General features: G+C 34.7%; 1 protein-coding gene and 1 long non-coding RNA gene across 35 annotated transcripts in view; one reads left to right on the top strand and one right to left on the bottom strand.

Moving 5' to 3' along the window:
- LOC105465018 (neurexin 1) overlaps positions 1-16,152 on the top strand; it is a 1,132,644-nt gene that overhangs the window by 385,413 nt on the left and 731,079 nt on the right. The gene's annotated exons all lie outside the window — the stretch shown is intronic.
- Positions 1-16,152, bottom strand: part of LOC105465015 (uncharacterized) — a 42,098-nt gene that overhangs the window by 5,508 nt on the left and 20,438 nt on the right. For 5 of the 6 annotated variants that reach the window (XR_011612168.1, XR_003014145.2, XR_003014149.2 and 2 more), the window contains 2 exons: positions 15,821-15,986; positions 2,194-2,284 (listed from right to left, as the gene is read on the bottom strand). This is a non-coding gene — a long non-coding RNA (uncharacterized lncRNA). Of the gene's footprint in view, positions 1-2,193; positions 2,285-15,820; positions 15,990-16,152 lie in introns of all 6 variants that reach the window. The other variant, XR_011612167.1, reaches the window with a different exon arrangement.

Genomic DNA, 16,152 nt, shown 5'->3' with positions numbered 1-16,152 from the left:
CCTCTTTTGAGGGTGGAAAGAAAGACTTCTGTCTACTTGATAATTTATTGTTCTGGGAGATGTGGCTGCAGTTCATTGTGACTATATAGAAGCAGAAACCTAATAACATGGTTTACTAGTCCTGGTTCTGCCATTTAGGACCTCAGTAAATACCACAGCCTCTTCCTTTCTTTCTCAGTTGGGGATAATAACAGCTCAGAGCTGCTCTAAGGGTCAACAGATTATCCTTGTGATTTAAAGGAAGATGAGAATTTCAAGCATAAAATAATTTAAAAGCTGGTTAATTTTTATTTTTTATTTTTGTCTTTTTGAGGGCAGAAAACAAAACTCTTATCTCATGTCTACTCTTCAATACAGACTGTGTCTTAATTAATAAGAAGCAAAAACACCCACCACTTCTCTAGAAAAAGGACTTGACAACTTAATTCCTGACATTCTATCACAGGGAATAATGCTTTTTACGGAACTGCCTATCTTGAGTGTAGCATCATTCTGGGCCCTGGGTATGCCAAACAAACAAAAAATGAAGATCCCTGCCCTCTGTCACTCATACTCTACTGTAGGAGGTGGACAAAAAAATATTTAAACATGAGTAATTATGGTATACTCAGTACTTAAGTTTTATGGAGAAAAAATTAAGCAAGGCATGAGAAAGGCAAGGTGTAGATGATATTGGACCAAAGACTTAGAAAAAGAGAGCACACAATGAATATATGTTGGAGAAGAATTTAACAGGCAGAGGAAGGAACTATTGAAATGCCAGAATCTGGGGAACTGTCTGGCTTATTAAAGAGTCAATGGGGAGATGGATGTGGCTGAAGCAAAACTGGAGGCTTTAGGGTAGTATTGAAGATGAGCTCACAGATGAAAGGGAGGACCAGATTGTGTAGAGTTATGGGCCATCCTCAAGATTTTGGCTTTTACTCTGAGAGAGACGAGAAGCCGTAGGAGGAGTCATTATTGTTTTCTGTGTTTCTGAAGTGTTTTTAATGAGTTAATAAAATGCTTATGTTATATATCAAGGAAGATGGAGAACTTACATGAAATATTAATAGTGTTTATTTCTGAGTGATTATTGTTAATTTCTCTTCCATTTAATTTTATTTTCCAAAGCATCAAAAAATGCAGATATTTTGGATAGCCTTCCTTTTATAACCAGTGAATTAATTTCAACGATAGCATCTCTAATAATGAAGATATTTTGTCTCTAGTGTGAATTACATAACATTATTGCTAAGAGTTTGTTTTCTCTTTTTTTTTTTGTTTTCTTTGTAAGCTGCTACTATGCTTCAGTAGCCCTTGAGCTTGAATGGAGTGATGGGGACATGAGGGCTGTGAAGTAGCTAGTCCATCATGAAATTAATGGTAATGATGAGGGTGGCACAAACAGAATTCCTGTCATTCAGGAATGAATAGCCAAGAAGAGCAGGTTAGACTACTGAATACGTTTAACCATTCTTTTGTATACAAAGTAAATATTATTTAGGTGATAAATGCACTTCCCCTTTCACCTCCAAACTTCAGATAGTATAAATGTTTAAATGGAGCAAAAACTATAAAGAATCTAGAAACTTGATATTTCTAGAACTTCATAAGTTCTATACTCTTTAGAGTATAGAATTATAAGTGTTACTTTTAAAATTGATTCCTAACTTTAAAAGCCTATTTAATTTCTCATGAGTGGGTTTTGAGCCAAGAAGCGACATGATTCAACTTTTAAGTTTTAAAAAGATCACTTTGCTTTTGTGTGTTTGGGGGCGGGGGGTGGGGTAGTGTATGAGAGGTGGGGTAAGACAGAGGAACAATAGTTTGGAAGTTATTTCAGAAGTCCCAGAAAATGCTAGTAACTCAGACCAGGGTGGCAGCAATGGAAATGATAAGAAGTGCTTAGATTCCAGATTTATTTTGATGGTACAACTGACAGATATGTAAAGATTTTACCTAAGCTTTCTGAAGCCTGGAGGTCGATACTTTCCCATTTCTTTGTATCGGTAATGAGGCTGAAAAGTGGTTTGAGTTTAATTACACCACATTTATATGTCAATTTACTGCTAAATAACTGCTGGCCAGAGAATTTTTTTCTTCTTTCTTTTCCTGCATCTTTTTGAGTATTTTTCTTTGTATAGATTTAGAATATCAAAAAGAAGCGTCAATGTACACGATTACAGAGTTAAAATCATATACACTAGTTACATTTATGTGGTGGGTAGGCCAGTGATGATATCCCAGTTTTCAAAATACCAAGTCCTAGTTCTCTTCTGTCCTCTTTCTTCCCTCTGCTCCCCTAAAACAAAAACAAAAACAACAACACAAAAAAGATAAGTTTTCCTCTTTTGTAAGTAGTTTGTTCCTACTAAAACGCCAGATGTAGCTCTTAAACTAAACCACACCACTGAAGCTTTTTAACAATTAACAAACACTTTCGGTTCACTTTATGAATCATTTTACATTCAAACAAGCACAGCAACCGTGTCAGATTGGACTGGGTCAGACTTTATTCTCAGAATTTCTCAAAAGCCATCCTGATAGGAAAACGTATACTCTTATTCCTAGATTTTAAGCCAGAACAAATCTGGGTTCCAGAAGCAATGGCCTTGAAATGGTGAAAGAGTTTTTTGAAGGGTAAGCAAACATGTATTAAATGAAGTTCTTCTTGATTCTTTATTAATACTTGAAAAATAGTTTTGTTTTTTTTTTGAAAAAGATAAAAGAAAGGATACAGATGGAAAAGTAAAGGGAAATAGAGCTATATCATTTATTTTTTCCATGCTTGCTACTTTTCACAGGAAAAGTATGGCTAACCTGATCAATCCAATTTACCATTTAATCACACTCAGCTTATTGCATCTCTAAAATTGGCCACATAACTGCATATTGGATAATCTCAATTTTCCAGACTTTTCTATTTTACATCAAGATGTCATGTTTTCTCCAGGTTGCAAATTAATTTGATCTTTTGTATTCTTTTGCTCCTTGCTTTGTTCTCCTCTTTCCCCTTGTTCACTTGATTGGTCAGTGTGAAATGGATAATAATTTTGGTTTAAGCATCATTTGAACCTTTGAATGGAATCACTGTATTGGCTACTGATTAGATTGAAAGATGAAAAAGCCGAAAGGGAAGAAAGGAGGGGGCATAGTGTGATTCTACCTGTATACTTACAGCCATTATGTCACAAAAGAAAATGAAGGAAACAAAGTAAGAGGCAGGCAGAGAAGATTATCACAGCTAGGTTCTAAACAGGAAATGTCCACAGCTTAGTGAATCCTACACTGTCCGTAAGACAGTAAGAGAACAGGCAAGTCTGATCATGTGGTCAGTATGCTTATGTAAAATCAATATATTTATGCAAAATCCAAATGATTATGGTATACTAATACTTCGAGTAATTATATTATGCATTAAATCAAGGTACATTTGATCTTCTGTTCATTATTTATGTGTAAATTTAAAATTCAATTTTCCTGCCTCTTTTCCTAGTAGAAATATGTATGAAATTGAATTAAGTTTGGCCGAAACTGCCTCCATATATAATTTAAGAGTTGCCTAAAAGTTTCTCTAGACATAGTGAATGGTAACCTAACTTGGTGTATGAACAGACTGCAACCTAATCTAGAAGTATATACTCTTGTGAAAAGTAACTGAGTCTCAACCAATCACAGCAGCTAAACCTCCAGCCAATAAGAGACTGAAAGCTGCCAAATACGACTATATAAGGCAAACATTGACTGCAGCCAATCAGGTTGTTTTTGCATGTCACTTCCTTTTCTGTGGGCATAAATATAGCCTGCACATGTGGTAGGGTGGAATATTCTGAACCATTTTTGGTCCAGGCTGCTGCCATATTCATAAATCATTTCTTTGCTCAAATAAACTCTGCTAGATTTGGTTTGTCTAAAGTTTTTCTTTTAACATATGGTATCAGTAACTTTGGAGATAAATAGATTGAGAATGAGCCATGAGCAGCATTCATTAAGATATGATAGTTAATTACCTATGAGTGGGAGTCAACATGATCCATGTAGATCAGGAAATAGGTATATAGGAAAAAGGGGACATTACAAATATCAAGGAATACTAAAAAGAGGAATAAAAACAAAAGAAAACAGAAACAACAGTCGGACACAAATGACAGAGGCTCAACAGCATTAGCCAATAGGGAAATGGTTAAAACCACAAGATAGCTCTTCACACCAGCTAGGAAGGTTATAATGAAAAACATCGACAATAACCAATATTAGTTAATATATGAGTAAATGGAACCTTCATACATTGCTGCTAGTAATGCAAGACTCTAGAAAAGCTTTTGGCAGTTTCTTAAACTGTTGAGCATAGATTTATCATATGACTCAGCACTTCCACTCATCAGTACCTACCCAAGAGAAATGAAAACATGTGTCTATACAAAACTTTATTCACAGATGTTCACAGCATAGCAGCATTATTCTTAATAACAAGAAGTAGAAATAATACAAATGTGCATCAACTGATGAGTGAGCAAGCAAAATGTAGTATATCTATACAATGGAATAGTATTGTGTTCCACATGCTATGCTACATGGAGCCTCAGAAACATTATGTAAAAGTCCACCCATTATGTGATTCCCTATTAATTGTCCAAGAAAGGCAAACCTATACAGACAAAAAGATTAGTGGTTGCTTAGGTTGGCCTGGGGGTAGGAAGAGGGAATGACTACAAATGGATACAAAGTTTCTTTTTGGTGCAATGAAAATGTTGTAAAATTACATTGCAACCATGGTTGCATAACACTGGAAATTTACCAAAACTCATTGAATTGTATACTCAATTCAAGTGAATTTTATGGTCTGTAAAGTATACTTCAGAAAAGATACAAAGTGGGAGGATGCTTGAATATAGAAGCCGGGAGGTCAAAAAAGGAAGACAGCATTTCAAAAAGGGATGGGAATGGCTGATGTCAGTTGCAGAAGAGGCGTGTGAAAAAGTAAAATGGAAACGTAACAAACCAATGATGCTACCTCTCCCTGGTTTTACCAGAGAAGCCATTCTGCTGCTAGCCCAGCCTGCAAGTGTCTGCAGGAAAATGCTCCATTACTCTGGGATGCAGTGTGTGCCCTCTGGCCACAGAGCAGCTCATTAAGACCCTACAATAACCTGCTCATTTAAATAGGGTTCATTATTCATAGAGTGTTAGGTTTGTTGTGATTTTTTTCAGTGCAACTCTGAGTAGACTATTGTTATGCAGTGCTTATTTTAACAGGAGTTAATTAGGACCAGAAAATTATTCCTTGTTTATTATAGTTCCAAAGCCCCAGTACAAGCTGTACTAATCCCATCATTGTGAGTAATGGAAAAAAGAAGGGATGGTGTAAGGGGAAGAAAAAGAATGGAAGAGAGCATGTGTGTCAGCAAGTTAACATTCTTTCTTTCTTTCTGAGATAGAGTTTTACTCTGTCAATTCAGGCCGGAGTGTAGTGCGTTTATAGCTCACTGCAGCCTCCATCTCCTCTGCTCAAGCAATCCTCCCTCCTGCCTCAGCCTCCCACTGTAACTGTGACTACAGGCATGCACCCACCAACCTTGGCTTCTTTTGTTTTGTTTTGTTTTGTTTTGTTTTGTTTTTAGTAGAGATGAAGTCTCACTATATTTCCCAGGCTGGTCTTGAGCTCCTGAGCTTAAGTGATCCTCTTACCCCGGCCTCCCAAAGTGCTGGGATTACAGGTGTGAGCCACCATGCTCAGTCTAACATTCTTTATAGAGCTAGTTTTTCTTTAGAAAATTTCATAAAGCTCAAGAGTTAATTTTATTTTTCAGGATGGCCAGAGGGTATTCTATATAGGAGAGAATTACCTTATACATGTAAGACATGTAGATCAATCATTTTTAAAGAATTACAGAAAAAATAAATAAATAAACCTAACAATAAAACTGCTCAGACTTGCTTATTTTTTCCAGAACTTAATTTCAAGGACCTTACAATGTATTTGGGTCATTATTATGGATATCAATTAGCTTCTTATTAAAAGAACCTGTGCTTAAAAGAAGTATTCTGAGTGCCAGGTAACAAAGGTTACTATAATCCATTAATTCACTTGATAACAGAAACTATTGAAAAACAGGTTTGTATTGTATAGTTTTCTACCACTCAAAGTTAATTCCAAAGTGTTAGCTAAAATGAGTTGTCTACTATTTATTTTTATACTTTTTTATATTCAAATATTAACTGTATTAGCATTTTAAACTAGACAGTGCTAAAGATAACTTTGTACTTCTTGACTGGCATTTTTAGTTTAAAAGTCAACAGTTAAGAACACGGGGAGGGAGTTTCAAAATAGGCTATAAGAGACTGGTTTTCGTTTGTTGGTTTGTTTTAATAGCTTGTATTAGCAAGTGTTTTATCACCCGAATTACAGTGAAATACAAAGAGAGAAATCTAGATTTCATTGTCTGGCATTTGGAAAAGCACCTACTTTTCTGCTTGTTTAGGCATGCACGTAATGAGCTTACAGAGCGTTTGTTTTTCTGACCTCTGGAATAAAAAAGCAACCTGATATTAAAGACTGAGGTAAAATACCGAGGCTCCTGCCGATAGGTTTATTGGTGTGTTTGCTGTCGCATTAATTGTTTGGAAGCATTTTTATTCGATGTTTAAACTTCAGAGCAGCTTCTTATGAGCATTCAGGGGAAGAGAGCATAAAACCGGAAAGCGAATCATCCTTCCAGAACTGTGCTGACATCTCCACAGAAACAATGTGCTGTGTTATCACACAATGTCAGGACTCATATACCACTTGCTCTGACTGAAATCATGTTTTATTGTGTATATAAAGGCAATAACAAGGAAGAGGTCTGGCATCACAAAGCATGGGCGTCCTACTCAGAATCTTTCCTGGTATCAGAAGCACTTTCCTAACTACCTCACCAGAGGTTAAATAAGCATGATGCCCTCAGTACATTATTATCAGAACAGACATTTCTATGGCATCTGTAAACCCAGAGGATAATGCACAATGGAGGCAGTTCACATTCTTCAGGGCTAAAAGCATTTTGAATTGGAATTGGTAAAATAGGGAGACAGAAACAGCTGGGGGATACATATAAATACAACCAGAGTCCACTGTATTTTAGTCTGGATTTAGACCACTTGTGGTTATTAGACAGTGAGAATGTAGATGACCACAGCTACTTCATTTCTCTTCATTTAGGGACAGAACAAGGGCAATGATAGCATCTATGATTCATTTACATTCCTCAAGCAAATCAGCTCCTAATCGGTGAACTCTGTATCGTGTGCCAGGAAGACTGCTAGTGGGTCAACAAAATTTCCTTGCTCTAAGGAGTTGTCTTCTAGTGTAACAATTTTCAGACAATGATATATTCATCCATTTCACTCCGATTTCACTTAATCTTCTCACCAATCAAATGATGCAGTATGTATTACCAGTTCCATTTTACATGACTTCGGAGTCACAAAAATCATTGTCAGAAACAGACCCCCACCTCCAAGCAAAAAGAGGGTAACATGCAATAAGAAGCAAAACCAACCAATCTCGGTAAGCTAATGAACACATTTCTGTAAATGGAAAATGTAAGTTTGATTCTCTCACCTAAAAATCTAGCGTTTTTCATTTGCACCTCCCCTAGTGAAGTTTCAGGAGCTATAGAGTTTTCTCCACAAGGAGAGGAAGCCACATTGTAATCTGGAAGCACTTCTATGACAATGTCTATAGATAACCGCCTAAAGAAATCTCAGAGAAAATAGCTCTGGCATATTCAGTAATTACTTGTGATTTCTTTGTGTGTGTGTGTGTATGTGTATATATAAGCCTGTACCTAATGTATATTCTTTTCTTTGAAAGAGGAACCTCCCAACTAATACACAATTCAAACTATCCAAAATTTGAATGCAATTCTAACTATTGTTCATCAGTCCTATGGGTTCATAAAGGAAAAATAGAAACTCTCAGCAGAGTGGGTTTTAAATTAAGCCGAATTCACTGCTGGGCAAATCAGGGAAAACCTAACTCAGCCCAGAGCTATTAGTATCTGAGGAAAGGGGCATTTGGATTGACTGACAAGGAAAAATCCAAAGGCCATGAATTTTAAGGATTTACATAGATATATGTTTATATAAGAGAGAACAGTCCCTGGGAATGTGGTGTCAGCAACCAAAGGCAAAGATGGACCTACAAATAGAAGGGCCAAAAGTTCTATGAGGAAACTGGATTTGACAGCTTAAACAAGTCCTTGGCTTCTCAGTTCAGCATGATGGGTTAAAATGGGGTAGAAGTGAGGACCGGGTGTTTACTGAACCCAAATCCATTTAGGGTTTCCGTGAACCTTGCTGACCCATTAAATCTGTTGGTTGCACAGAGATAGGATACATAAATTACAGATCACAAAGATGCCTATCAGACCATAAACATCATCATGTTTTTCTGGTATCCCTGATAGTTTTTGAAGCAGTAGCTCACGTGCCATCTTTTGAGGCCCTGACTACTTTTTGTCTTATAGTCTCTCACACCCTCTAAATACAGGGTCATGCAGAAGACAAGCCCATGATAAATGATCTTTATCAGTGTGATAGTTAAAGTGCATTCCATTTGGTAGAGGAAGATGCTTGCAAATACACATTTTATATACTTTGCTTTAAATTGTGTCAGCCTTGGTAAAAATATAACTCAGAAATAGAACTAATAAGGGATTTTCCTTGGCAAAAGCATGATGGAAAATACTTTCTCCTAATGATCTCATCTGTAGCTTCTCAGTATTTCCAACTGTTAAACATTGTTAAAAAATACAGTGTTATGTGAAAGAGAAGAGGGTCTCTGTGGGAGGTTTTGCCTTATGTCATTGTTGGCGATTGAGTCTCTGTAGAACCCAATATGGTTTGACATTTCTTTGGCTTGATTGTAAAAAGGAGCTATTTATGTGAAATAATTCATGCATATAATGAAATGAGTCTAAATTAATCATTTAACATTATTAACTTTTTCTTGGTCATAAAAATGTTCATTATAGGAAATTGGGAAGGTACAGAAAGGTTTAAAGGAAATAAATACATGGTATCATTTTGGTCTGTTTCCTTTTAGAAATGTGTTTGTATCTGTATGTGTGTATGTATATATATACATACATGTACAGTACAATTTATAGTATAATTGGTGTGCCCTACATTTATTTTGCTTAGCTTAATGTAAGGAGTATTTTTCTTCTTCTGTCATTAGAATGTGAAAAGATGATTTTTACTGACTACAAATTTTCCATTCTAATGTTGTATTATAAATTGTTTTTGAATAGTGTAGTATTTTAATTATTTACAAACTTTCCTGAATTTTAAGGCTGTAATGAACATCCTAGTATACAAATTGTTGTTCTCGTCCCTGAATTTCTTCCTTAGCTGTATTTCTTGGAAGTGGAATTATGAGGACAAGGGTAAAGCTTTTCTTTGAGTCTTTATATGAGTTGCCAATTTATATTTCCCATTGTATGTGCTACTTTGCATTTCCACTAGTTAAGGTACCAAGTACTTGTGTGATTATACACAAGCAATGTCGAATGTTGTAAGCTATTTCTATTTTGTTTTCTTGTGAGTTTCTTTGAATGTCTTATAAAATAGTAACATTTTTCATAGACATATTGATCACTGATTTTCAATTCCATGGATTGTTTTCATGTTCCCTATCTGCTTTACTGTTGGAAGGTTAAGGGATTTTTCTGAATTGGTTTTAGCAATGTTAAAGATTTTATGCCTTATATCTGTCTCCTGAGAACCTAAGCCAAAAAAAAAAAAAAAAATGCAACCCTCAAAAGTGGCTATAAAATAATTTATATTTTCCCTGGGCCTGCAGTCTATCAGTTTCTGTTTTTTTTCTTCTTCAGAACACTCTCCAGAGAATGACCTAAACAACAAGTCTAAAACTGAGATGTGTTTGAGAGATACAATTTGTTTTGTGGGTAATTATTCAAGAGTATCTCCTATTGCATAGATATTCCATAGAAGAAACCATAAAACACACCACCTAAATTGGAAAAAAAAAAATTTGCCCTCTCAAACAATATAATGCTTGAGCTTTGAATGGATCTTTTACATCTTCATTAGAAATGTTCTCTATAGGAAAATACTCTGTATTCACAGGCATAGTCTGTCCTTCTTCCTCCCTGCCTCCTGTCCCATTCCTCCCTGTCTCCTCAAGGGACTCAGATGCAATGAAGGGAGGAATTATATAGTAATGGGCATAAAATATTGGAGGAGTTCAGAGGAAGAATAGTCCAAACAGAGAAGCATGATGGAACTTGAGCTGAATCTAGAAATATGTGCCTAGTGGAACAGATCAGAGAAAAAAAAAAAAAAAAAAGGGAGAGAGAACATAAAAGTAGAGAGGCAGGAACAATTACAGCATTTGAGAAATCATAATAAAGGGACTTTTCCATAGTTGAATAATTGAACCTAGTTCATGTCACTAGTGTGGAAAATAGATTGATGTGATTTAGCTCCTTTTTGTCCTCCCATAGTAAGATCTCAGATCTGTAGCCAAAGAGCTGGTTTTCCTCAGTTTGATCTTGCATATCATAGTGCATTTATAAAATTTGGAAAGCCATCTAAAGAATTTTAAACTTTCTGAATACATGATTTTGGGACATGATGAATACATGTCTTTTTCCACCAGACAAGAGTCACCCCAGTCACTAAACAAATTGACCAATTTCAGAGTATTTTCTGCTTCCACTTGTTACTGATGCAGCATCTCGCTGACAGAGTGCTGCTGGATGGAGAAAAGTTGAGGAAAGTTCTAAGGACTCCAGCTGGCTTCAGTGTGAGAAGAAAATCTGACACCAGAATCGTGGCTTTTGTTTTGTACTGATTCTTTTGGCAAAAACTGCAATTACTTAATGGCAAAAACTGCAATTACTTTTGCACCAACCTAATAGTATGTTACAAGTCTCACAGTTTCTAGAATTTGTCAAGATCTTCCTGGACTCAACCTCTATATATATCTTTGTCGATGCCTGGAATGTTCCCTGCCTCTTCCACCTGATTTAGCTCTTATTCTTCAAGTCCTAGAAACAAAACCGTCCCTTTCTAGGGAAGTCCTTCCAGCATGCCAACTGAGTATCTGTTCTCAAGGCACATTTCAGTTTCCTTCCTAGGTAGCACTTTAAACAAATGTAATTGGATGATTTGTTTAATGTGTGATTTAGTATCTGATTTCTCTCCTTAGACTGGGAATCATGTAAAGAAAAGCTATTCTTGGTCTTACATTGAGGCAATAGCATTCTTTGAGCTCTATAATCAAGTTGGATTTTTACTTTTAAGCACACTAAAGTTTAAAAGAGTAGTAGATAATAATAATATAAAATTTCATTTATATTTTGAAAAAGCTTATTTGGTCAGATCTCAATTCCTATACTCATGTTAACATTATGAATTAAGTAATTATGAATAATTAATTCAACAGGTATCTATTGAATGCTTAGTACATGACAGGCACTCTCCCAGTCCCTGGGATGCAGTGGTAAACAATCACCATGACAACTACCATAACAACAAAAGTCTCTGCCCTCATGGAGCTCACATTTTCGTGGGAGATATAGAAATAAATAAATATGTTATAGTTTATGTGATGATGAGTGTATACAGAAAGACAAATAAAGCCAGGTAAAGAGGTAGACAGATGCAGGTGCTATTAATTCCAGAGGTAGCCCTCTTATTTTTATACATTCTTGTATTATTTATTTTTTCTTAGACATGAAGATTTAGAGAAACTTTTAACGCAGCTTATAGAAAAACACTTATTTCTGGGATGTGTCTTAGGATATCTATTTTTAATCACATTTTGAATATATATGAATTTTACATTATTTTCAACATCAAAATCAGTCAATCGAGCAATCCTGAACTTTTCTGCATCCAGTAACACTCTGTTCCAGCCAGATGCTGCGCCAGTAACAAGTAGAAGCAGGAAATACTCTGAAAGTGGTCAATTTGTTTAGTGACTGGAGTGACTCTTGTCTGGTGGAAATAAACATTTTGTATTCAGAAAGTTTGAAATTCTTTAGATGGCTTTCCAGATTTTTTAAATGCACTGTGATATACAAGATCAAACTGAGGAGAAGCAGAACATCAAAATGAAGAAATTTATGTAGCCATGCTTTTGAAAAAGAAATATGTGTGTGTGTGTATATATATATATATGTGTGTGTGTATATATATCTCACACATTTGAAAAAGAAATATAAATATATTTCTTTTATCCATATATTATTATATATGTAATATATATATATAAATATTTTAAAAATATAAATATCTTACCAGAATGTTAAGATCTTACCTGAATGTTTATATTCTTATATATATATATCATATATATATTTTTTATTTTATATGCATATGTAAAATTTATATATAAATATTTATATATATACCTGTAGATACTCCCTGACATATTGAAATGGCTGCATTTGCAAAATTTTTATTTACTGAGTTATTGGTGAGTAACCTGAAGGATAAACTAAGTAAAAAGAGATCAAACCTGGAGGAAAAAAAGTCTTCTAGTGAACTGGTAATAGAGAATTTTATTTCATTCCATAGCCATCCATCAGGATGTATTACTCTTTAGTTTCTGACTGTAGGGTCATAGAGATGAACCATCGAGGGGTTGCTTATTTGTTCCCAGTTATTTTTATTTATTTATTTATTTTCCTTTTGATAGTTGTCTCTAAAATTTATAGGAATCATTTATTGCCATAAATATAACTTGAAAGTAGTATAGCTTGGTGGCTATTAATATGAATATACTCTGGTAGAGAAAAGCTATCTTTTTCAGATCAGAAAAAAATAATATAAAGAATAAATATTTTTTGGCCGGGCGCGGTGGCTCAAGCCTGTAATCCCAGCACTTTGGGAGGCCGAGATGAGCAGATCACGAGGTCAGGAGATCGAGACCATCCTGGCTAACCCGGTGAAACCCCGTCTCTACTAAAAAATAAAAAAAAATTAAAAATTAAAAAAAGAAAGAATAAATATTTTTCTTTCCAATTCAATTACCTAACATAATCAGGGTAGAAGTCTGGAGTGGGAAGGCAAAAGTTATTGACTAGAATTTCTCTCAAATAATTAGGTATATGAAGTTAATATAGCTGTTTAAATCATTAAGGTTTTTTTTTTTTTTCACATGAAGATTCTAGGAATATAAGAATCTTACCTGAACGTTAAAAAATACTGGCTTTATGTAAGACTTACATAAAGAAAATAATAACACTTTAGGGAAGGGTACAAAACAGGACCAAAATAAGTAAAAAATGACTTTGTGCCTCTGAATAGGATGATTCAAACTTTAAAATAAATTATAGATTTAGGGCAATTCAATTCACAGTCTCAGTTTGGGGAGGAGGTTAGGGACTTGACAAACTGTAAAATTGATATGCAAACTAAATGTTTATAAAAGGCTAAATGTTTTGAGAAAAGTAACAGTTTAGGGAAGTTACCAGCATGATACCAAAAGGTCCTACATACAAAACAGCTATAATTAAAACAGTCTAGTTCTGATGCAGAAACAGACAAAGATGTTTAGAGAAAATGGAGTCTAGAAATCAATATAAGTACATACAGAGTCATTTATCTGTTATATATGATATTTAATAGTTACATAAAGGATGCAATACTTAATAGTATTGAAAAAACTGATTATATATGTGGAAAAGTAAAATTAGATTCCTTCCAATGTCATATCATTCATATGGATAAACACTAAATGCATTACAATATTATAGAAATATTAGAAGAAAAGAGAAAAAAAGTCTTTCAAATTTTGGAGTCAGGAATGTTTTCTTAATTAGACATAAAAGCAGCTTTCCATGAAGTAAAAAGTCTGATGGAACTGTTATAGGTTTAAAGGACCAACACATAAAAATTGTATACAGAAGTGAATGGTATCTGAGGCCAGGCTCCATGCTAATAATTTTATAAGTGTCAACTCATTAACCTCTGAGTAAACATTACTTTTTCATATTTTATTAAGGAGAAAATAAAGGATTAGAATGTTAATATAGCCTGCCCACACAAACAGTGCTAATAAGTGATCGAGTGGCAGTTTGTCTCCTGTGATTCTGGAGTCTGGGCTCTTAAACACAACAAAAGGAACAAAATCAAAATAAAAATATATTTAGGCACTGTATGCATTTGTAGTTAAATTTATTCTGTAAAGAAAAATTGGCATTCACATAGGATATACTTTATAGAGTATCTTGAACTTTTATTTCTCATATATTCAATATAGTATTTTTAAACAATCTGAGGCCTCTTTATAGTATTTTAAGATCATGTTTAATGCAATTTATTGGAATATCTCACAGTTAAATAGAATATAACTTTGTTTTATATCCTTGAGTGGACCAATATCCTCTTTGACAGGTAGTGTAAAACAAACCCTTTTTACAAGAAGGTCCGGGGTAGTGTAAAACAAATCCTTTTTACAATAAGGCTTTTCCTCCACTCATATTGGTCTATTTGATAAGGAGGAAGAATAAAAATGTCTAGTGATAGATCATTTCCATCCCTATTTTCTCCTATATACTAAACTTGAATAGTGCTTTCCAAATGCTTAATTCTGCATATTTTTCCATTGAAACTATTACCTTCAATTTTGGTAGATTGCATTGTTCAAAACAGTAATACTAATAACAGAAAAAGATGACGTGCAACTGTCCCTAAATTCATGCCAATGAATAATTCACCATTCACTTTAAGATGGATATTCTAATAAAAATATAAGGAATTCCTTTTTCTTTGTTCACGGCCTTTTACAAGCTGGCCTGAAACAAACCTTTAACTTCATTTGCCATTATTCTTCATGATGTCACCTTAGATCTAGTCAAATTTCATTAATTTTATTTCTCACCTCAAAACCTTCACTCATTTTTATATCATACTCTGGAGGATCTTTTCCTCAAATCTCCTAAATTTTAAACCTGTCCTCTTTCAAGATGTTATCTAAGATTTGCCTTGTAATGAAATGTATCTCAATACTTTAGAATTTTTTTTTCTTCTTTTTAAGTTCCATGGCCTTTTATATGTCTTGTATCCCCCTTTGCATTGTAAATATCTTGTAAACTGGATCGCTGTATAATTCAGCTTTGTCTTCTTCAAAGCAATTAGCATGGTGCCTCATGCATAGTAGGTCTTTAATATATGTTTCTTTGATTAGTGAATGGATTAATTTTTCAGGGCTGCATGCCTTATTTTGCAAACAATACATTATAAAGTAGTCCTTACAATTTTCAAGTGAAATACAAAACTAAAAATATATGTTTTCCCTTGAGACTGTATTCTGTCAATTATATATCTATATATATACGTTGATTCAGCGAAATCTGTGGGATTTCATACATGTGCATTAGTGTAAGATAATGTGTTTTTTCAGAGAGCTGAACGGACAGCATCAAGAAGGGTAAATGCAGATGCAAGAACTGAGTGGCTGTCAGGGAGTTCTCTACAGGCATCACCTGCAGCAGTGTCCAAAGGTGTTTTGAAGACTTCGAGTGGCTATTTTGCTGAATAACTGAATATTCACAGAGCCAAGATTTATGACCTTGAGCACAGCAGATCTTTTCTGCTGAATATGATCTAATTCCAAGAGAAGTTAAATTATATTCTTCCCAGTCGCCAAGAAAATCTCAAAACCGCTTTACCCTAAGAAATGCCTCAAATCTGCTAAGGCTGCCCACAGCACCAAGAGGTCACAGAATGCAGTGGAATTGCTGGGAAGAATAAAACTTTCCATTTTGTACAGAATTCTGATGTCTCTGGGTTGTATGACAAATATAAAAAGAACTCTGACCTGAGGTAGGAAAGGCTGAAGGGCTTCTTCTGTGCCTTCCTTGAATCTCAGCTAGATGGAGAATGCTTCACTGAAGAGAATCCTATGTATTGGCAGAGCCAGGGACATTCAATCTCGACCCACCTGCCCACTCTTCCATTTTCTCTCGTTCCAGCTTCCAAAGAGCCTGCTTTTTAATTAGTCCAACATGCAGCCGCAAATGAGGGAGATGGGAAAGAAATTATTTGTCATCAAATTGAAATACATGTAAAGAAAACACAAGCAAAAATGTATTAAAGGCTTTTGTGAGGAAGCTTTTAGTCAACATTTGGCTTGGTTAAAACCTTGGGCCA

This window comes from Macaca nemestrina, chromosome 13 (assembly GCF_043159975.1).
Source record: "Macaca nemestrina isolate mMacNem1 chromosome 13, mMacNem.hap1, whole genome shotgun sequence".
NCBI classification, from domain to species: Eukaryota; Metazoa; Chordata; class Mammalia; order Primates; family Cercopithecidae; genus Macaca; species Macaca nemestrina.
Note: the sequence above shows the minus strand (reverse complement) of the source record. Positions and strands in the feature narration are given on the sequence as shown.